We start from the raw sequence: 23,036 nt of genomic DNA, 5'->3' as shown, positions 1-23,036 counted from the left end.
AATGCAACTCCCCGACCTTTTCTGCCCTGACTGTCCTTCCTGAACACTTTATATCCATCCATGACAGTACTCCAGTCACGTGAGTTATCCCACCAATGGGCGGCCTCTTGGGAGAATGCACACAGCATTTCCCTAATGGAGCAAGAGTGACACTGGGTGGCCACTTGGGGGATGCTCAAAGCATTTCCCACATTGAGAAGACTGACACCGGGTGGATACTCGGGGTAACGCACAGAGCATTTCCTTCATGGAGCAACTGTACATTACTCGAACAAAAAAACTTCAGAAACAGACTTCAAAGAGAAACAGCAGAACTAAAATTCATTTGCAAATTTAACACCATTAATTTGGGCTTGAGTAGGGACTGGCTGGCTCACTACAAAAGCAGCTTTGCCTCTCCTGGAATTGACACCTCCTAATCAATTATTGGGAGTGGACTATATCCACCCTGATCGAATTGGCCCTGTCAACACTGGTTCTTCTCCACTTGTGAGGTAACTCCCTTCTCTTCATGTGTCACAATATATTGCCTGCATCTGTAATTTTCACTCCATGCTTCTGAAGAAGTCGTTTTTTACCCACAAAAGCTTATGCCCAGATAAATCTGTTCGTCTTTAAGGTACCACTGGACTCCTTATTGTTTTTGTGGATACAGACTAACACGGCTACCCCCTGATACTGGACACCTGGTGTCACTGTTCCTCCACGAGGGAAATGCTGTGTGCATTACCCCGAGTGGCCATTTGGTAACACAAAGTATTTCCCTCATGGAGGAACAGTGACACCAGGTGGCCAGTTGGGGTAATGCACAAACCATTTTCCTTATGAAGGGACAGTGACAATGGGTGGCCACTCTGAGTCACGCACAAAGCATTTCCCTCAGAGCAACAGTGACCTGTCAGAGTAATTCACAAAGCCTTTTTCCCACTGCGTTACAATGACATCCACTGGCCAGTTGGGGTAACTTACAGGGAGAACCCTTGAGTAGCAGCAAGCGCAGGGGTTAGAACCCAGGAGCCTGAGCTGGAGCAAGTCAGTCCAGAGTGCTGTGCATAGCCCTGGACCCTCCACATGCCCTGGGTGGTGCAACCTGGTGAGTGGAGACACAGGCCAAGGGCTACTCTCAGACCCCTGCTCACATCCTCGACTGAATGTGGCCTGCTTCAGAGAGGAGGACTAGACTGGCATGACCAGGGAAGCTCACCCAGTGTACAGAAGGAAGACACCTGAGGACTAAGCATCTCTTGTTCCAGTCAAGTTGCTCTCCACGAAGTTACCAGACTTCAGGAAGATTCCATAGCACCTGACAACTCCTTGGAGGGCACAAAGGATTCCCCCCGCACTTATCGTGCCCCAGTTAGAAGCAGAGAAATTAGCTTTTCTCAGGGGCCCACCCTGTGACGGGTTTGACCCCCATTCTGGGATGCCACCTGATGTACTGGGATTTCTCTGAGCCTGCTGCTGCACTAGCCTGGCCTCCCTCTCCTTGTTTTGCTGACTTAGGCTCTCCAGCCTCTGGCAGCACACACACACACACGTAGGGACGCACCAGCTGTAGAATCGCACAGAGTCTGTCAACAGCTCTCTACGAGAAGACTCAGCTATGATATCTCCCAGCACTCAAGTGCAGTTCCCCTCTGGAAAGTACACCCAAAATAATATTGTCTTGGGCCGTAGAGAAATCTATACAACATAAGCTCATAAATTCACCCCCTCCCTCAATGTGGAGGAAGATATGCACAACTTTTGCCCCACCCCCGTTAGAAGTTGCACAAACTGGGTTTAATGAACTTGTTTTTGTTTATTATTAACTATAAGGGAAGAAGATTTTAAGTGATTGTAAGGGATAGCAAACAGAAGGCAGATTACTAAGCAAATAAAACAAACATGCAATACTAAGCCTAAGATCTTAAAGAGACTGGACTCAGGAAGTGATTTCTCACCCTAAACGTTGTTTTTAGGCAAGTTGCAGGGTTTCTGTAGCTGAGATTTCCAGTTATTTCTCTTTACAGAGCAGACTGCTGTCTTAGTCTGGACTCAGCCCTGGACTTTCCCCCTGCTCGGTTCCTTTGTCCCTTCAGGTACTTTTAGCAGTCTTTCTGCTTTGACAAGAAGGCAACGGAGAAGAGACCTGTTTGCATTACTCCCCAGCCTTAAGTAAGATTTACATAAGGCGGGAATCTTTTGTTTCCCAGTCTTGACCTCCCCCTCCTTTTAGTGGAAAATTACTAGAAGTCCAACATAGCATTTAGTACCAGGTGACAGGACCACCTGACCTAGTAGCGTCACAGCTACATCCCAGGATGCGTCTCAGGAAGGAGAGAGATTAGTGTCTTCACAGTCTTATTGTTTCTTCCTAATGGCCCATCAAGGCTGATGGCGTGTTGTCTGGTGGGTGTTTCCCAAGTATACACCCGGTTGTAATTGTTACATAGTCAATATTTCCAACTTTAGATACAGAAATGATACATGCATCCAAATTGGATAATCACATGCAGTAAATTATAACCTTTCCAATGATACCTTAAAAGACTATCTCGCATAAAATATATCACTTATCTCACTGACACTGGCGGCTGCTCCACTCCCAAATGTATGGCTCCTGTCTCATTTCAACAAGGCTCACAGTCTCCCTGCTCTCGCTTGCTTTCCATCATACGAGTGGAGTAAACTCTGTCATTTGACTTCTTTCCCCTTGGTACCAAACCCAGCACAAGGGAGAAAAACAAAGAAGTTAGCATCTCAGATGGCAATGTGGCGTAAGCTCTTCTTCTTGCATCTAACACACCCCAGGGCTCTGCCCTCAACCCCCTTCCCATTACACCTTCAGGACTACAGGTAGAAGCACCCCAGCAATGACACCCGAAATAGTCACTCTGCACAGCAGACTCTGGTAAAAAATACCAAACCTGTGGGGAAAATGCAGAAATTGGGCTTGTTTTTCGCTTAATTGGCTTGAGAGTTGCTTCTTGGCGAGTTTTTGGATGCTGGCTTGTTGCTTGTTTACCTTGCAGTTTGTTACTTCTTTTTTTTAAATTGGCTCCTGGCAAGCAAGGGCACAGGGCAAGGAGAGGCAAAGTGGGGGAGAGAATCAGGGGTGCACAGTGGGCCCACCACACTCCCAGACTGCACACCGGGGGGATCTAGTCACAGAGTGTTCGGGTTCTTACAGATTCCTTGTTTTGAAATGGGATTAGCTTGATTTTTGGTTTATTGTGAAAGTCGGGGTGCTTATTACCCCGTGAAAGATGGCAACTGTAAGTGTGATACCTTCCCCAGCCTTAAATACCAAAGAGCCCCATATTCAATAAGCAAGCACACTGCCTGTGACAAAAAACAACTACAGAGGAGGAATTCCAATCACTGACTGCTTACATACAGCCAGTTATGCGGGAGGCAGAAAGGGGAGGACTGTTCATGTCTCCTTAGAAGGATGCCCAAGCTGCTCAGCTACACCTTTGCACCTTCTCCTCTGGCTGGGCTCCTGGACAATTCCTCTGCAAGAGCAGCTGCAAAAGCCAAGCATGAGCCATCAGTACACAAAGCTCTACCGGTGCTTGAAATCTTGCCCTCATCCCTGCCTCCCTCTCCAAACCCATCTACACTGGCCCCATTCGATGACCGAGTCAACACCGACTGCCACGCATGATTTTCATCTGCTCCAACTTCTCCAGGGCTCCCGAGACCTCACCTGTCGGGATGCAAACCTAGTACCCCTGCCTGCATCCTAAGAAGGGAGACAGCACAAGGAGAGGAGAGGAGACAGAGAGCTGGCCAACACATTAGAGTAGAGAGAAAGAAAGAGAAAAACATTGGAGGAAGGCAAGCAACTCAACACATGAAGTCATCCTCCTAGATGCAACCTTCTGCTGCGGAGGACACACTGCTCCTGGCCAGAGAAATGAGCAGCCCCTGAAAATGGGGACCTTGTCTCCCTCATAACAACAGCTAGTCAGGAACCTTTCCTTACAAACCCAGCCTTAGCTAAAAGAGCGTCCATACCTGGAGCCAGGTGGGCCACGAGCAGAGCAATCACCAAAACAGTCACTTATCTCAGAGTGGCAGTAGTTCTGCTCCCAGTTGGACAGCTTTTGCGTGGCATCAACAATACTCGCGGTCTTATCACTGTCACTCGCTTTCCATCGCATGAGGGCAGTAGACTCTGGCACGCGACTTCTTTTCCCTTGGTACTAAACCCAGCACAAGGGAGAAAAACAAATCAGTTACCATCTCAGTCGGCAACGTCTCATTGGCCCTTCTTTTCCCCTCTCCTGCATGGCGGGGCTCTGCCCTCAACCCTCTTCCCGTTACATCTTTAGCATTACAACCAAAAAGCACCCCTTGCAATGGCACCCCACATGGTCACTCTGCACAGCAGACATGGCTCCTCCTCAGCCTTAATACCACAGAGCCCCATACCCAACAAGGAAGCACATGGCCTGTGAAGAGTACTACAGCGAGTACAGATGAGGAATTGAAAGCACTGACCACTTACTCACAGCCAGTTAAGCGGGAGGCAGAAAGTGGAGGACTGTTCACGTCTGCTGAGAACAATGTCCAAGCTGCTCAGGTCCATCTCTGCCACTTTCTCCTCTGGCTAGGGCTCCTCAGCAATTCCTCTGCAAGAGCAGCAGCAGAAGCCATCGCTACACAAAGCTCTATTGGTGCCTGAGATCTTCCCCTCATTTCTGCCTCCCTCTTCCATTCCATCTACATTGGCCCCACTTGATGAACAGAGACCAAGTTAATACCGACAGTCACTGCTCCACTCTCGCATGCACTGCCCTGCATGATTATCATCCACTCCTACTTCTTCATGGCTCCCGAGACACAGCCTGTGGGGATGCACACCTAACATGCCTCCCAGTATCCTATGAAGGGAGAAGGCACTAGGAAAGGTAAGGACAGAAAGGTGCGGGGGGTGTGTGTGTTGGCCAACATACTAGAGAAGAGAGAGAGACAGAGAGAAAAAACATGGAAGGAAGGCAAGTGACTCACCACCTGGAGTCATCCTCCTGGATCGAACCTTCTGCTGCAGAGGACACACCGCTCCTGGTGTTAAGGAAAAGTTAGCATATGTGACTCCATTTTGTTTTGGGGCCCACCATTGTCTAAAAGCAAGCACATCATGCACCAGGAGGAGTGTTTCTTAGATACTGCATTCCTGTGAAAATCCTCCCCCCGTTGTCTCCAGCCTGTCTCGACTCCTGGTTTCTGTTCTTTGTCTGTTCCTAACTCCCTGCCTCCTGGCCTTGATGTGGGCCTCCCATTCTGATAAGAAAAGTTACTGCTGCATTGCTTTAGGACCATGTTGTGTAGCTGAAGTAATGGTCTAGCACGGGGAATGTACCTAGCAGGGATAGGTGGTAGATAAGGGAAGGGTTTGTCTATTGGCTAAGGTTTCCGATGCACTAGGGCAACGTGCTTTGCTAAAAGGTATATAATCTCTGTATAACCTGCATGCGGGGTCCCCTGCTGATTAGCAGGGGGGCACCGCGCTCGAGCATAATAAACTTAGTATTTTTGGGAATTCTGCAGTTGTGAACTTTGTTCGTGTGCCTCAGCCTATACTCGAACTGTGCGTGACCTATCGGGTATAATTCGCAGCAGTTTGTGTGCATGACCTGTCAGGTATAATTTGTAACACTGGCCAGAGAAATGACTGTTGGATCATATTAAAAAAGTTCTGTATTAAAATCACAAATGAGTTTGATTCCCCAGAGTTTAAATTCCAGGGTATTACTAATTAAGAGGTCTCTTGGTTTTTGGTACTGTTTCTCTCCCTCTATGTGTGAAACTTGCAAGCTGCTAATTGTGTTAGTACATTCTAAGACAGAGTCTATTCTCAAAGCAATTCACAGAGAGAGAGACTCAAAACAATACTCTAACAACAGAAACAGCACCCAGAGACTCCCCACCCTTTTGTTGTATTAACAATTGTGATTAAAATAGAGATAGAGGATGTATGTGGATGGATGCTTGGTGTGGATAATAACTGAATGATCAGGGAGGTGCCAGCCTAAGAATCCAGTGTCCATCGGCTGAAGAAGGCATCAAGTGGAAATAACCAGAGGACCCCCCGGAGGGCAGACTGGAATCCACCCAACAGCCTCAAGAATGGGAGAACCAAAGAACAAGATAACATCTTGGAGCCGTCAGGAATGTGCTATCTGCTGATTGATTCAGCAACAGCATGATGAAGCAATTCCCATAGACTGGCATAGGAAGAAATTCCTATAAAAATAGACTCTAAAAAGTGAGAACTTTGGGGTCTGATTCTGCAAACCAACTTCCAGGAGCATCAGATGAGCATCTGACAAGGCCCTGCTCCCTCCTCATGTCCAGGCCACCTGGCCAGTGGCTTGGCATGAGCAACTCTAAGGCTGGTAACGATGATAACAACCTTGCAGAACCTGTGTGTGTGTGTGTGTGTGTGTGTGTGTGTTTGTATGAATGAATGTGTGAATAAATATGAGATTGAATGGAATGTTATAACTAGAACTAACTGCTTACTATGATTCTTTCTGTATTCACAATAAATGTGGTATTTTGCCTTTTTCCCTTTAATAAGATCCTGCTGGTTTTTATTTTATTGGTACAACATGACCAGCCCCTGAAAATGGGGACCTTATCTCCCTCGTAACCACAGCTAGTCAAGAACATCTTCTTACAAACCCAGCCCCAGCTAAAGGGGCGTCCCTACCAGGAGCGAGGTGGGCCGTGAGCAAAGCAATCACCAAAATAGACACTTACCTCACCGAGGGTGGCAGCTCTTCCGCTCCCAGTTGGACGACTTTTCCATGGCATCAACAACGCTCACGATCTTGTCGCTCTCTTTCCGTCGCATGAGGGCAGTAGACTCCGACGCTTGTCTTCTTTTCCCTTGGGACTAAACCCAGCAGAAGAGGGAACAAAAAAAAAATTAGCATCTCCGTCTGCAATGTCGCGTTGTCTCTTCATTTCATATCTCCCGTATCCCAGGGCTCCGCCCTTAACTCATCTCCCATTACTACTTTACAACTGCAACTGGAAGATACCCATTGTAACGGCACCCAAAATAGTCACTTTGCTCAGGAGACTCTTGTCCCTTCCCCAGCCTTAATCCCAGAGACTCGTACCCAACGAGGAAGCACACGGCCTGTGAGGAAAACTACAGTGAGTACAGATGACGAATTCAAAGCACTGACTTCTTACTCACAGCCAGTTAAGCAGAAGGCAGAAACATGAGGACTATTCATGTCTCCTTAGAAGGATGCTCAGGTCCACTTCTGCCAGCTTCTCCTCCGACTAGGGCTTCTCAACGATTCCTCTGCAAACTAATAAAGCCAAGCAAGAACCATCACTACACAGAGCTCTCTCGGTGTGTTTAATCTTGCCCTCATCCCTGCCTCCCTCTCCCATCTCTGCTTGGGACTGTGTTCCAGTCGTCCAATAAACTTTCTGTTTTACTGGCTGGCTGAGAGTCACGGTGAATCGCAGGAAGTGGGGGTGCAGGGCCCTGACTCCGCCACACTCCATGACACACTGCCACCAGGGCAAGAAGCTCACACAACTTTGACCTTCTTGGGTCTGACTTCGAAGCATTCAGCATCCCCTTCCACACCGTGGGCTTCCCGCAGCAAGTCTGCCCGGACGGGGCTTCTGGGGAAGCCAGAGGGCCCTGCCCCCCAGCCAGCGTGACTCTCAGCCAACCAGTAAAACAAAAGGTTTATTATTCGACAGAAACACGGTGTAGAACAGAACTCATTAGCACAGAAATCAGTGACTTTCGGCCAAGTCCACCTTAGGGAGTCATGGGCCAGATGCCCTGAACTCCCCCTCTTCGGGTCCCCCCAAGCAGACTGCCAGCTTCCAGCGACCCAAAGTCAGACACCCCCATTGCTCCTCCTCCTTGTCTTTGTCTCGTTTCCTGGGCAAAGAGTCACCTGGTTGCATCCCATTTGTTACAAATTACACCCGATTGGTCACGCACACTCTAAGTCTAGGCTGAGGCACACGAACAAAGTCCACAACTGCAGAAAGAAAAGGAGTACTTGTGGCACCTTAGAGACTAACCAATTTATTTGAGCATGAGCTTTCGTGAATTACAGCTCACTTCATCGGATGCATACTGTGGAAACTGCAGAAGACATTATATACACAGAGACCATGAAACAATACCTCCTCCCACCCCACACTCCTGCTGGTAATAGCTTATCTAAAGTGATCATCAAGTTGGGCCATTTCCAGCACAAATCCAGGTTTTCTCACCCTCCTGCTATTACCAGCAGGAGAGTGAGTTTGTGGGGGGGGGGGGCGAGGGTGAGAAAACCTGGATTTGTGCTGGAAATGGCCCAACTTGATGATCACTTTAGATAAGCTATTACCAGCAGGAGAGTGGGGTGGGAGGAGGTATTGTTTCATGGTCTCTGTGTATATAATGTCTTCTGCAGTTTCCACAGTATGCATCCGATGAAGTGAGCTGTAGCTCACGAAAGCTCATGCTCAAATAAATTGGTTAGTCTCTAAGTGCCACAAGTACTCCTTTTCTTTTTGCGAATACAGACTAACACGGCTGTTACTCTGAAACCTGTCACAACTGCAGAGTTCCCAAAGATACTAAGTTTATTATGCTCGAGCGTGGTGCCCCCCTGCTAGTCAGGAGGGGACCCCGAATGCAGGTTATACAGAGATTATATACCTTTTAGCAAAGCACGTTGCCCTAGTGCATCGGAAACCTTAGCCAATAGACAAACCCTTCCCTTATCTACCACCCATCCATGCTAGGTACATTCCCCGTGCTAGACCATTACTTCAACTAAACAACATGGTCCTAAAGCAATGCACCAGTAGCCTTTCTTATCGGGATGGGAGGCTCGCATCAAGGCCAGGAGGCAGGGAGTTAGGAACAGACAAAGAACAGAAACCGGGATTCGAGATGGGCTGGAAACAAGGGGGCGGGTTTCAAAGGAATGCAGTATCTAAGGAACACTCCTCCTGGTGCATGATGTCTTTACTTTTAGACAATGGTGGGCCCCAAACCAAAATGGAGTCACATATACACATATGCTAACTTTTCCTTAACACATTCCTGGGTCTCCGGTTACGAAAGGCACCGTGTGACGGGTTCAGTCACAGAGACCCCCATGGGACTGTCACCCGATGTGCTGAAAATACCTCTGAACCTGTTTTACCTGCCAGCTTGTGACTTCCAGAACCCTGTCTTGTTGAGCCAGACACACTAACCTGCTGCAACACAGACTCAGGGTCTGAACCACGCCCCCAAAGCTGCAGACTTTAAGTGAAAACAGCTCAGCAGCTTACTTGTCTCCAGCACCCAGATACCAAGTTCCCAATAGGATCCAAAACCCAAATAAATCTGTTTTACTCTGTATAAAGCTTATATAGAGTAAATTCATAAATTGTCCACCCTCTGTAACACTGATAAAGAGATATGCACCGCTGTTTGCTCCCTTTGGTATTAATCACTTACTCTAGATTTATTAATAAAGAAAAGTGATTTTATTAAGTATAAAAAGTAGGATTTAAGTGGTTTCAAGTAATAACACACAGAACAAAGTAAGTCACCCAGCAAAATAAAGCAAAAACACGCAAGTCTAAACCTAATACATTAAAAAAAGGATTACAGGTAATATCTCACCCTCAGGGATGTTCCAATAAGCTTCTTTCACAGATTAGACTCCTTCCTAGTCTGGGCCCGATCCTTTCCCCAGGTAGTGTTAGTTCCAGCAGACATCTCAGGTGGTAAGCAGGGGATTTCTCATGACTGGCCCCCTTTGTCCTGCTCCACCCCCTTCTACAGCTTTGGCACAAGGCAGGAATCTTTTGTCTCTCTGGGTCCCCACCCTTCCTTCTAAATGGAAAAGTACCAGATTTAAGATGGATTTAATTATCAGGTGACATGGTCACATGTCACGGTAAGACCCCTAGTCTCCATTCCCCATGGGCTGGCCCACATGTACACAAGAAGGCTTTCAAGAAACTAAGGCCATTTACAACTGATTGTTTCTGGAGCACCCGTAATGGCCTCTACTTCATATGTTTACATCAGTGAAACAATTTTATAGCTAATTCTCCTAACTCCAGATATAGAAATAATACATACAAACAAATAGGATGAACACACTTAGTAGATTACAAGCTTTCTAATGACACGATACAAGGGGTATTTAGTGTGAAGCATATTCCAGTTATGTCATAAGCATATTTCCATAAAGCATATGGAGTGCAACGTCACATACCGGTCATGCAGGCAGCCTCACCAGCCCCAGAGGTCTCAGCCAAAGTCACACACCCCTATTCCCACCACCAAGGTATTGGTGCAGCACACAGGGAAACTGAGGCACACGCCGTACTCATGAAAAACAGTAAGACTCACTTAAAACATAACAAGGAAAAATCCCCACTTTGTCACACCCTCTATCCCTGCTCCTTCTCTGTTATATTTACATGGAAAAAATGGTAAAAAGCCCAACTGCTATTCAGCAGAATCCAGTGCAACGTGGCAACAACTGGGAATGAGGCAATCTGTCCCTAGTGGGGGAACCTGGTGACTAACAATCACTTTGCAGTGGGAGAAAAAATTATAAACGTGATGCTCCAAATTTGGTTAGACTAGAAAAAGTGACGGAGCTTGTGTCCAGTGGTAAGGAAATTTGCTACATTACCCTGGACGCTATATGGGCTATTTTCTTTCTTGAAAAAATAGTTGTGTTTTTATATCAGGATCGCGAACTCCATGGAAAACCCTAGTGGTGTCAAGGCCCAGGTAGATTTAACCTCCATGTACCTAGTAGAGATCACTCCTGGTTCCCCCACCTGGGACTGATGGGCATTCCTGTTGGAGGGACGCACATTTCCATGAGAGAGGACGAAGGAGTTGATGAAAAACACTGTGGGCTTCACTCCAAGGAAGGGTGAGCTGCAAAAGGGAAAAGCTGACAACTCACCTAAAGGAGCTGAGATGCCACAAATGCTGCTTTAAAGTGCACTACTTGGGAATTAGGAAAAAACAATCTTTTCTGAACCCGAGAAAAGATTTTCATGGTGTTTATCTCCCTTGCAGCTTCTCTGGTGATAAATAAGAGAAGAGTTGTGATGGAAGAATTTTCCACATTCACAGCATTCATGGGGTTTCTCTCCTGTGCAGCTTCTCTGATGTGTAATAAGGCCTGAGCTCCGAGTGAAAGTTTTCCCACACTCACAGCATTCATAGGGTTTCTCTCCTGTGTGGCTCCTCTGATGCGTAATAAGGTTTGAGCTCTGAGTGAAGGTTTTCCCACACTCACAGCATTCATAGGGTTTCTCCCCTGTGTGGATTCTCTGATGACGAATAAGGGTTGAGCACTCAGTGAAAGTTTTCCCACACTCACAGCATTTATAGGGTTTCTCTCCTGTGTGGATCCTCCAATGTTTTATAAGGGCTAAATGCCAAGAGAAGGTTTTCTCACACTCAAAGCATTTACAGGGTTTCTCCCCTGTGTGACTCCTCTGATGTGCAATAAGATGTGAGTGCTGAGTGAAGGTTTTCCCGCACTCGCAGCACTCATAGGGGCGCTGGCCTTTGTGGATTCTCTGATGGCAGATAAGGTGTGAGCGCTCAGCGAAGGTTTTCCCGCACTCACAGCATCCATAGGGTTTCTCCCGTGTGGATCCTCTGAGTGCGAATAAGGTGTGAGCACTCAGTGAACATTTTCCCACACTCACAGCATTCATAGGCTTTTGCCCTTGTGTGGATCCTCTGATGTTTTATAAGGGCTGAGTGCCAAAAGGTTTTCCCACACTCACAGCATTCATGGGGTTTCTTCCCTGTGTGGATCCTCTGATAGCAAATGCTGAGTGAAGGTTTTCCCGCACTCACAGCGTCCATAGGGTCTCACTCTGGTGTGGATTCTCTGGTGGGTAATGAGGTGTGAGCGCCTCCTGAACTTTTTCCCACACTCAAAGCCCGTGTTATTTCTCTCTCCCGTCAGGATTCTCTGCTGGGCTGTGATTTCCTTGAGGCCTTTGTGAGTTCCCCGATAATTAACAGATATTCCAACTTTCTGCACTGGCTGGTTTCCCTGCTGCTTCTCTGGCCTGTGCTGCCCCTGAGAGCCTTTTCCCTGCTCACAACTCCTGGACACACTCTTTTTGCATCCTTGCAACAACGCCCCATGTGGTTCCACTTGCTCATCTTCCTGCTGAGGATTCTGTTCCACAGTCTCTCTCACCATCCCATCACTTCCTGGGTCAGAGAAAGAAAAACCTTAGAAACCAGAGGGAAAAGGGGAGAAGAAACCAAGAGAATAGCTGAAGATGGAAAAAAATCAGAGACTGAATTTCCCCCAACTCTTCCCCAAAGGGGCGAGAGGAGGGGATCAATTCTGCATCCAGCTCCCATCCAAACACTCAGGGAGATGGCAGTTTGGGGAGGGAACTACTGCCAGGAGTTAGTCAAGATGGGTACCAGAGTAGCAGCCGTGTTAGTCTCTAAGGTGCCACATGTACTCGTTTTCTTTTTTCAGGATGGGTAGGAAGCCATAAACAGTATTTGCCCAGAGGATATGACACCTACTGGGGACCATCCTGAACCCAGAGACCTCACAAGGTCTTTGCTGGGAATCCCAGCTGTCTCCTTAAATGATCCCTCACCCATGCAGCTGCCTCTCAGGATCTCTCTTTCCTCTGAGCCCTGGAGATCTGGGGCCCACGGCTCTTCCCCTCGTTCCAGCTGGGAGATGACATCGGGTTTGGAAACTGGAAATCCTGCTTAGGGGAAAGAAGACCAGTGAGATCAGGGAACAAGAAAAGAAGAAATTACACAACTTGTGTATTAACGATGGTTCTCATTAGGATATAGATATTCAGGCCTGTCTGCAAAGGCCTGTACTTTAAGAATTTAGGTGTATTCTTATCACTTGGCTAGTTAGAGGTATAAAAGAAAAAATTAAAATCACTGTCTGCCAGTGTAAGGTCCTTCTCTTACTGTGACAGTCTGAGTCCCTGTTCTTAGGCTAAGGCCTTTGACGAAGCAACAGAGGCAGCCATAAGCTGGGAAGCGACCGGTCACATCCTCACGTTCCAAACTAGTCACATTGAAATAAGGTGCTATTGGGCTGTTAGGAATACACTCCTGTCCTGATAGTGCCTATCATCTCCAGAGAAAGGGAAGTGCCTAGAAGATGTAAAACGAAACTTAGTTTGATAGCATCCTGTCTGGCAAGAACTCACTTATCAATAGCTGGGATGTGAAATCCTGACTTCTGTATTGTTTTGTCATTATAGTTCCCACTTCGCTATTGTTTGTCTGTATAATCTCTGTCTGGTTCTGTGATTGTTTCTGTCTGCTGTATAATTAATTTTGCTGGGTGTAAACTAATTAAGGTGGTGGGATATAATTGGTTACATAATCATGTTACAATATGTTAGGATTGGTTAGTTAAATTTCAGGAAAATGATTGGTTAAGGTATAGCTAAGCAGAACTCAAGTTTTACTATATAGTCTGCAGTCAATCAGGAAGTGAGTGGGTGGGTGTGGGGAGGGGAAATGGGAACAGGGAATGGGGCTGGGGAAATTGGAATCATGTTTTGCTAAAGGGGGAAATGGGAACAGGGAATGAGGCTGGGGAAATTGGAATCATGTTTGGCTAAGGGCAGGAATGGGAACAAGGACACAGGTGTAAGGCTCTGTGGTGTCAGAGCTGGGAAGGGGGACACTAAGGAAGGAAACTGGAATCCTGCTTGCTGGAAGTTCACCCCAATAAACATCAAAAGCACCTTTGGACTTCGGATATTGTTGCTCTCTGTTCATGTGAGAAGGACCAGGGAAGTAAGTGGGTGAAGGAATAAGCCCCCTAACAGTTCTTTGAGATGTGTCTCCCTATGGATGCTCCACTGTTGGTGCTAGCCATTAAAAATAGCTGTATAGACTGGTGGCTTTCCACACTACTGTGCCCCTTTCAGGAGTCTGATTTGTCTTGCGTACCTCTGAGTTACGCCCCATTTAAAAACTACTTGCTTATAAAATCAGACATAAAAATAACAAAGCGTCACCTATCAGGGGGTAGACGTCTTAGTCTGTATCCACAAAAACAAGGAGTCCGGTGGCACCTTAAAGACTAACAGATTTATTTGGGCATAGAATTTAAGGTAACATTTACAAATTGGAGAAGTGAGCTGAATGAATGAGATGAAATTCAATAAAGACGAGTGCAAAGTACTAGACTTAGGGAAGGAAAACCAAATGCACAACGACCAAGTGGGAAATAGCTGGTTACGAGGTAGTACTACTGAAAACGATCGGGAGTTATAGTGGATCACAAATTGAATCTGAGTCAACCACGTGACTCAATTGTGAAAAAAAAGTAATTAAGCACTGGAATAGATTAGCAAGAGAGGTGGTGGAATCCCCATCATTAGAGGTTTTCAAGGTCAGGTTGGACAAACACCTCAGTGCTGGGGGCTGGACTAGATGCCCTCTCATGGTTCATTCCAGCCCTACCGTTCTACGATTCTATCCTGGGGAAATGTTTGGTCACTAGATTACAGCACTGACTGGTCCCTCCCACTAGCACTAAACCAGCGAGACATTTTGAAACCCTCCCAGTAACAAAGTCTGGGAACTGAATGGGAGAGAAGAGCAGAACAAAAGGAGTGATATTGGGGGATTCCCCCTGACATTGTCCCCAAGGCAGCAAACTCCTACAGCAGGGGGTACAGGGAGAGTCAGGAGCTGGCTTTTCCTTCCCCTGCACCTCACCTTGTTCGTAGCAAAGTGAATCCGCCCAGGGATGCGGCAATAACCGTGCGTGGGCCGGTCAGAAATCTGGGAATCTCTCCCCGCAATTATTTCTCCCACTGCCCTTTTCAGTCTCTCTCTCTCTCTCCCCTTGTGTCTCCCTTCCCCTGTCTCTTGCTGGCAGCCAATCCTGGGGGTTCCCTCTCCTATGGCTGGATCGGCTCCTGCAATTGCTGAGTGGAGGAGAGGCTCTTTGTGCAGAGTCACTTTCATGCCCATTCCCTGCACGTTCCCTGAGGTCTCTAACAATCACCTGGAGTCTCTGGCTCAGATGTTGGTGTGGGCAGAGCCCTGGGTTGCCCTATGGGACTAAAAAGAAAAGGAGTACTTGTGGCACCTTAGAGACTAACCAATTTATTTGAGCATGAGCTTTCGTGAGCTACAGCTCACTTCATCGGATGCATGCTGTGGAAACTGCAGCAGACTTTATTTATACACAGAGAATATGAAAAAATACCTCCTCCCACCCCACTGTCCTGCTGGTAATAGCTTATCTAAAGTGATCATCAGGTGGGCCATTTCCAGCACAAATCCAGGTTTTCTCACCCTCCACCCCCCCACACAAATTCACTCTCCTGCTGGTGATAGCCCATCCAAAGTGACAACTCTTTACACAATGACAGGTTTCAGAGTAACAGCCGTGTTAGTCTGTATTCGCAAAAAGAAAAGGAGTACTTGTAGCACCTTAGAGACTAACCAATTTATTTGAGCATGAGCTTTCGTGAGCTACAGCTCACTTCATCAGATGTATACCGTGGAAACTGCAGCAGACTTTATATATACACAGAGAATATGAAACAATACCTCCTCCCACCCCACTGTCCTGCTGGTAATAGCTTATCTAAAGTGATCATCAGGTGGGCCATTTCCAGCACAAATCCAGGTTTTCTCACCCTCCACCCCCCCATACAAATTCACTCTCCTGCTGGTGCTAGCCCATCCAAAGTGACAACTCTTTACACAATGACAGGTTTCAGAGTAACAGCCGTGTTAGTCTGTATTCGCAAAAAGAAAAGGAGTACTTGTAGCACCTTAGAGACTAACCAATTTATTTGAGCATGAGCTTTCGTGAGCTACAGCTCACTTCATCAGATGTATACCGTGGAAACTGCAGCAGACTTTATATATACACAGAGAATATGAAACAATACCTCCTCCCACCCCACTGTCCTGCTGGTAATAGCTTATCTAAAGTGATCATCAGGTGGGCCATTTCCAGCACAAATCCAGGTTTTCTCACCCTCCACCCCCCCATACAAATTCACTCTCCTGCTGGTGCTAGCCCATCCAAAGTGACAACTCTTTACATAATCAAGTCGGGCTATTTCCTGCATAAATCCAGGTTTTCTCACATCCCCCCCCCACCCCCATACACACACAAACTCACTCTCCTGCTGGTAATAGCTCATCTAAACTGACCACTCTCCAAGTTTAAATCCAAGGTAAACCAGAACATCTGGGGGGGGGGGGGGGGGTAGGAAAAAACAAGAGGAAACAGGCTACCTTGCATAATGACTTAGCCACTCCCAGTCTCTATTTAAGCCTAAATTAATAGTATCCAATTTGCAAATGAATTCCAATTCAGCAGTTTCTCGCTGGGGTCTGGATTTGAAGTTTTTTTGTTTTAAGATAGCGACCTTCATGTCTGTGATTGCGTGACCAGAGAGATTGAAGTGTTCTCCGACTGGTTTATGAATGTTATAATTCTTGACATCTGATTTGTGTCCATTTATTCTTTTACGTAGAGACTGTCCAGTTTGACCAATGGCAGAGGGGCATTGCTGGCACATGATGGCATATATCACATTGGTAGATGTGCAGGTGAACGAGCCTCTGATAGTGTGGCTGATGTTATTAGGCCCTGTGATGGTGTCCCCTGAATAGATGTGTGGGCACAATTGGCAACGGGCTTTGTTGCAAGGATAAGTTCCTGGGTTAGTGGTTCTGTTGTGTGGTATGTGGTTGTTGGTGAGTATTTGCTTCAGGTTGCGGTGCTGTCTGTAGGCAAGGACTGGCCTGTCTCCCAAGACTTGTGAGAGTGTTGGGTCATCCTCTCTCCACTCTCCAAGTTTAAATCCAAGTTAAACCAGAACATCTGGGGGGGGAAGGGGTAGGAAAAAACAAGAGGAAATAGGCTACCTTGCATACAGACTGTATTTTGCGAATACAGACTAACACGGCTGTTACTGTGAAACCTATGGGACTAATTACAGCTGGAGAAAATCCTCACCTTGGCTGGGCACAGAGGAAGCTTTACTCACAGTCACTCCCCAACCCCGATCCCGCTGGGGGAGCAGCAGCTGCTCAGCCTAGGCTCCCAGTGTCTGAACCAGGAAGCTCAACCCCAATATCCTGAGGCAGAGAAAGTAACTTTCCTTTAGCAACAACTGAAACCCCCTCCCCACAGGGACACACCCTGATCTTATCTGCCCCCCATGTTAATTTGGAGTCACTCGCTGTTCTGTCTTGCAGTGACTCCGGATTAACACGCGTCTCAGGGAGACCACAAACGTAGCTCAGGCAGGAGGAGGCCAGACTCCTTTTAAACGGATCATTGCAGCGGGGGGGTCGAACCTGCTCCCGCCTCCCTCGCTCCCCATGTGCTGAGAGAGAATCACAGCAACAGTTTCCCATCCTCTCCCCCACCCCTGGCTCCGGGAGTCTCTGTCCGCGCGGCTGCCCCCGGGGGTCTCTCCGTCAATCAGCGAGCGGGTCGCCCTCACGCAAACCGTTAACCACCTCCGCCCGTCATTGGGGCAACGTTATTTCCGGCCTGAGGTGCGCCAGGAACTACATCTCCCAGCCTGCCCTGGGGCGCTGCCGAATTCTCTGGCCCAGCCCGTACAGATCCTCCCGTTCATACAGACCGCCCCGCCTGGCCTGTCAAACGCGGTGACAGCGGGTCAGACCCGAGAGGCGGGTTCGGCGGCGATGAGCCCCCGCGCGCGGGAGTTTCGGGCCAAGTCAGGACAGAGCGAGGGCGCAGGGGCTTCAGCAGCTACTACTGAGCATGCGCATTGAACACAGATGGCGCATGCTCAGTAGTAGCTGCTGAAGCCACTGCGCCCTCGCTCTGTCCTGACTTGGCCCGAAACTCCCCTACGGTGGCGGGGGGAAAGGGGGCGTAGTCTGACTGTGTCGTGTGTTGTGTCATGTTGTGTGTGTGACGTGTGTTGTGTCACGTGTGTTGTGTGTGTGTCTGAGGCGGGTTGTGTGACGTGTTGTGTGTCGTGTTGCATGTGTTTGTGTGTGGGTGACATGTCGGGTGACGTGTTGTGTGTCGTGTTGTGTGTGTAAGTGTGACGGGTTGTGTGTGTTCTTGTGTGTGTGTGACATGCTGTGTGTGCGTGTGCAACATTTTGTGCGTCTGCGAAGTGTGAAGTGTTGTGCGTGACATGTAATGTGGTGTGTCTGCGCATGTGATGTGTCGTGTTCTGTGTGTGTGTCGGTGTCGTGTTCTGTGTGTGGCACGTGTTGTGTGTCATGTTCTGTGTATGTGTCGCTGTCGTTTGTTGTGTGTGTGACGGGTTCTGTGTGTGTGCGATGTGCTGTGTGTGCGATGTGCTGTGTGTGCGTGCACGCATGCAACGTTTTGTGCGTGTGCAAAGTGTTGTGCGTGCGACGCGCAATGAGATGTGTGTGCAACGTGTTGAGTCTGCGCTTGCGATGTCCCACATGTGATGTGCTGTGTACCACGTGCCACGTTTTGTGTGTGTGACATGCAATGTGCGACATGTTGTGGGTGACGTGCGACATGTGTGCGAAGTGCTGTGTGTCCAACATCTTGTGTGTGTGACACGCAACTTGCGACATGTTGTGAGTGACATGCGACGTGCTGTGTGTGACGTGCGACGTGCTGTGTGTGCCACGTACAATGAGTGAGGTGTCGTGTCGTCTGTGTGTGATGTCTCGTGTGTCGGGTCCTGTTCTGTGTGTGTGTGTGTGTGTGTGAGACGTGGTGTGTTGTGTCCTGTGTGTGTGTGTGATGTCTCGTGTGTCGGGTCCTGTTCTGTGTGTGTGTGTGTGTGAGAGACGTGGTGTGTTGTGTTCTGTGTGTGTGATGTCTCGTGTGTCGGGTCCTGTTCTGTGTGTGTGTGTGTGTGTGTGTGTGTGTGAGAGAGACGTGGTGTGTTGTGTCCTGTGTGTGTGTTTGTGTGATGTCTCGTGTGTCGGGTCCTGTTCTGTGTGTGTGTGAGAGACGTGGTGTGTTGTGTCCTGTGTGTGTGATGTCTCGTGTGTCGGGTCCTGTTCTGTGTGTGTGTGAGAGACGTGGTGTGTTGTGTCCTGTGTGTGTGATGTCTCGTGTGTCGGGTCCTGTTCTGTGTGTGTGTGAGAGACGTGGTGTGTTGTGTCCTGTGTGTGTGATGTCTCGTGTGTCGGGTCCTGTTCTGTGTGTGTGTGAGAGACGTGGTGTGTTGTGTCCTGTGTGTGTGATGTCTCGTGTGTCGTGTCCTGTTGTCTGTGTGTGTGTGAGACGTGGTGTGTTGTGTCCTGTGTGTGTGTGTGTGTGTGATGTCTCGTGTGTCGTGTCCTGTTGTCTGTGTGTGTGTGAGACGTGGTGTGTTGTGTCCTGTGTGTGTGTGTGTGATGTCTCGTGTGTCATGTCCTGTTGTGAATGTGTGTGTGACGTGGTGTGTGTCGTGTTCTATGTATGTGTGTCGGTATAGTGTGTTGTGTGTGTATGAGATGTGTGTGTATGCGTGACATATTGTGTGTCATCTTGTGAGTGTGTGTGAGATGTGTTGTCTGTCTTGTGTGTGTTGTGTGTTGTCGAGTGTGTGTGTGTGACACGTTGTGTGTCATGTTCTGTGTGTGTCGGTGGCGTATGAGGCGTTGTGTCATCTTCTGTGTGTGTTGTGTTTTGTGCCATTTTGTGTGTCGTGTGAGGCGTTGTGTGTAGTGTTGTGTGTATATGTGTCGGTGTCATCTGTTGTGTGTGATTTTTGTGTGTCATGTGTGTGCGTCGGTGTTGTCTGTCTGTGAAGTTTTCTGTGTGATGTGTGTCGCATTGTGTGTGTTGTGTTGTGTGCCATTCTGTGTGTCGTGTGTTGTTGTGTGTGTCGGTGTCATGTGTCGTGTGTGATTTTTATGGGTTGTGTTGTGTGCCATGTGATGTTGTGTGTGTGATGCGTTGTGTGTGTGAGACGTGTTTATGTATGTGTAACGTGTTGTGTGTCATGTTCTATGTGTGTGTAACGTGCTGTGTGTCGTGTGCTGTCTTGACTGTTGTGTTGAGTGTTTGTGTAAAGTGTTGTGTGTCATGTTGTCTGTGTGTCTGTGTCATGTGTTGTGTTGTGTGCCATTTCACATTTCGTGTCAGGGGTTGTGTGTGTGTTGTGTGTATGTAGGTGTCGTGTGTTGTGTGTCATTTGTGTGTTGTGTTGTGTGCCATTTTGTGTGTCGTGCAACGTGTTGTGTGTGTGACATACAACGTGCGACATGTCAGTCACATGCGATGTGCGATATGCGACATGTGACATGCAACGTGTGACGTGTGTGCGTGACATGTTTTGTGTGTGACACGCAACGTGTGATGTGTTGTGCGACATGCGACGTGCGACATGCTGTCTCTGCGATGTGCAGTGTTTGCGACATACGTGAGACGTGTTCTGTGTGCCACGTGGAACGTGTCGTGTGTGTTCTGTCATGTGCCACCTTCTGTGTGTGTGTGTGACGTGTGTGTGTGTTGTTGTCATGTGTTGTGTGTGACTTTTGTGTGTCATGTGTGCCATTTTGTGTGTCATGTAACTTGTGTGTGTTGTCGTCATGTGTTGTGTGTGACTTTTATGTGTCATGTGTGCCACTTTGTGTGTCATGTAACTTGTTGAGTGTGTCATTGTGTGTGTGTGTGACGGGTTGTATGTTGTGTTGTGTGTGTCACGTGTTGTGTGCGTGCGCACGCATGCAATGTGTTGTGCATCTGTGAAGTGCGAAGTGCGATGTGTTGTGCATGACATGTGACGTATGGTGTGTGCGACGTGAGACATGTGCTGTGTTGTGTGTGTGACGTGCTGTGTGTATGTACAACGTACCATGTGCCGTCTGTGATGTGCAGTGTGTGACATGTTGTGTTTATGTTGTGTGTGTGACAGTGTCGTGTTTGCGATGTCTTGTGTCTGTCGGTGTCGTGTGTTTCCTGTTGTGTCATGTTGCGTGAGTGTCGTGTTGTGTGTGTGTCTGTCGGTGTTGTGTGTCATGTTGCGTGAGTGTCGTGTGAGTGTTGGTGTCATGTGTCACGTGTGCATGTCGGTGTCATGTGAGTGTTGGTGTTGTGTGTCATTTGTGACTGTCAGTGTCGTGTGTGTGCAATCTGAACGTCGTGTTCTGTGTGTGTCGGTGTCATGTGTTGTGTGTTGTGATGTGTGCATGTTATGTTTTGAGTGTCATCTTGTGTGTGTGTGTCTGTCGGTGTCGTATTGTGTGTGTCGGTGTCATGTGTCGTGCGTCGCATTGTGTGTGTGTGACGGTGTCGTGTGTCGTGTGTGAGTCATGTTGTTTGTGTGTGTCTGTGTCGTGTGTGTGGTGTGTTTCCTTGAGTGCCGTGTGTCGTGTTGTTTGTGTGTGTCTGTGTCGTGTGTGTGGTGTGTTTCCTTGAATGCCGTGTGTCGTGTTGTTTGTGTGTGTCTGTGTCGTGTGTGTGGTGTGTTTCCTTGAGTGCCATGTGTCGTGTTGTTTGTGTGTGTCTGTGTCGTGTGTGTGGTGTGTTTCCTTGAGTGCTGTGTGTCATGTTGTTTGTGTGTGTCGGTGTCGTGTGTGTGTGTGAGACGTGTTTGTGATGTTGGTGTTACGTGTCGTGTTGTCTGTGTGTCATGTTCTGTGTGTGATGTGTGTGTGTGTGTTGTCTTGGGTGGCCACACAGGGTAAAGCACAAAGCATTTCCCTCATGGAGCAACAGTGACACTGGGTGGCCACTCAGGGTAATGCACAAAACGTTTTGCCTCATGGAGCAACAGTGACACTGGGTGGCCACTCTAGGTAATGCACCAACAATTTCCCTCACGGAGCAACAGTGACACTCAGTGGCCAGTCAGGGTAATGCACCAACAATTTCCCTCACGGAGCAACAGTGACACTCCGTGGCCACTCAAGGTAATGCACAAACAATTTCCCTCACGGAGCAACAGTGACACGGGGTGGCCACTCTAGGTAATGCACCAATAATTTCCCTCACGGAGCAACAGTGACACTGGGTGGCCACTCTAGGTAATGCACCAACAGTTTCCCTCACAGAGCAACAGTGACACTGGGTGGCCACTTTAGCTAATGCACCAACAATTTCCCTCACGGAGCAACAGTGACACTGCGTGGCCAGTCAGGTTAATGGACAAACATTTTCCCTCACGGAGGAACAGTGACACTCGGTGGCCACTCTGGGTAATGCACCAACAATTTCCCTCACAGAGCAACAGTCACACTGGGTGGTCAGTCAGGGCAAAGCACCAACAATTTCCCTAACGGGGCAACAGTGCCACTGGGTGGCCACTCAGGGTACTGCACAGAGCATTCCCCTCACGGAGCAACACTGAAACTGAGAGGCCACTCTGGGTAATGCACAAAGAATTTCCCTCACGGAGCAACAGTGACACTCCGTGGCCACTCAGGGTAATGCACCAGCCATTTCCCTCATGGAGCAACAGTGACACGGGGTGGCCACTCAGGGTAATGCACTAACAATTTCCCTCACGGAGCAACAGTGACACTGGGTGGCCACTCTAGGTAATGCATGAACAATTTCCCTCACGGAGCAACAGTGACATTGGGTGGCCAGTCAGGGAAATGCACGAACAATTTCCCTCACGGAGCAACAGTGACACTGGGTGGCCACTCAGGGTAATGCACAAAGCATTCCCCTCACGGAGCAACAATGACACTGGGTGGCCACTCGAGGTAATGCACGAACAATTTCCCTCACGGAGCAACAGTGACAATGGATGGCCACTCTGGGTAATGCACAAAGCATTCCCCTCACGGAGCAACAGTGACACTGGGTGGCCACTCGAGGTAATGCACCAACAATTTCCCACACGGAGCAACAGTGACACTGCGTGGCCACTCAGGGTAATGCACAAAGCATTCCCCTCACGGAGCAACAGTGACACTGGGTGGCCACTCGAGGTAATGCACCAACAATTTCCCACACGGAGCAACAGTGACACTGCGTGGCCACTCAGGGTAATGCACAAAGCATTCCCCTCACGGAGCAACAGTGACACTGGGTGGCCACTCTAGGTAATGCACGAACAATTTCCCACACGGA

General features: G+C 48.3%; 1 pseudogene; it reads right to left on the bottom strand.

The window, feature by feature from the left end:
* Positions 1-23,036, bottom strand: part of LOC125625384 (uncharacterized) — a 45,856-nt pseudogene that overhangs the window by 14,908 nt on the left and 7,912 nt on the right.

The sequence above is a fragment of the Caretta caretta genome, chromosome 22 (genome assembly GCF_965140235.1).
Source record: "Caretta caretta isolate rCarCar2 chromosome 22, rCarCar1.hap1, whole genome shotgun sequence".
Taxonomy (NCBI): Eukaryota; Metazoa; Chordata; order Testudines; family Cheloniidae; genus Caretta; species Caretta caretta.
This window is presented reverse-complemented; position numbering and strand designations above follow the sequence as displayed.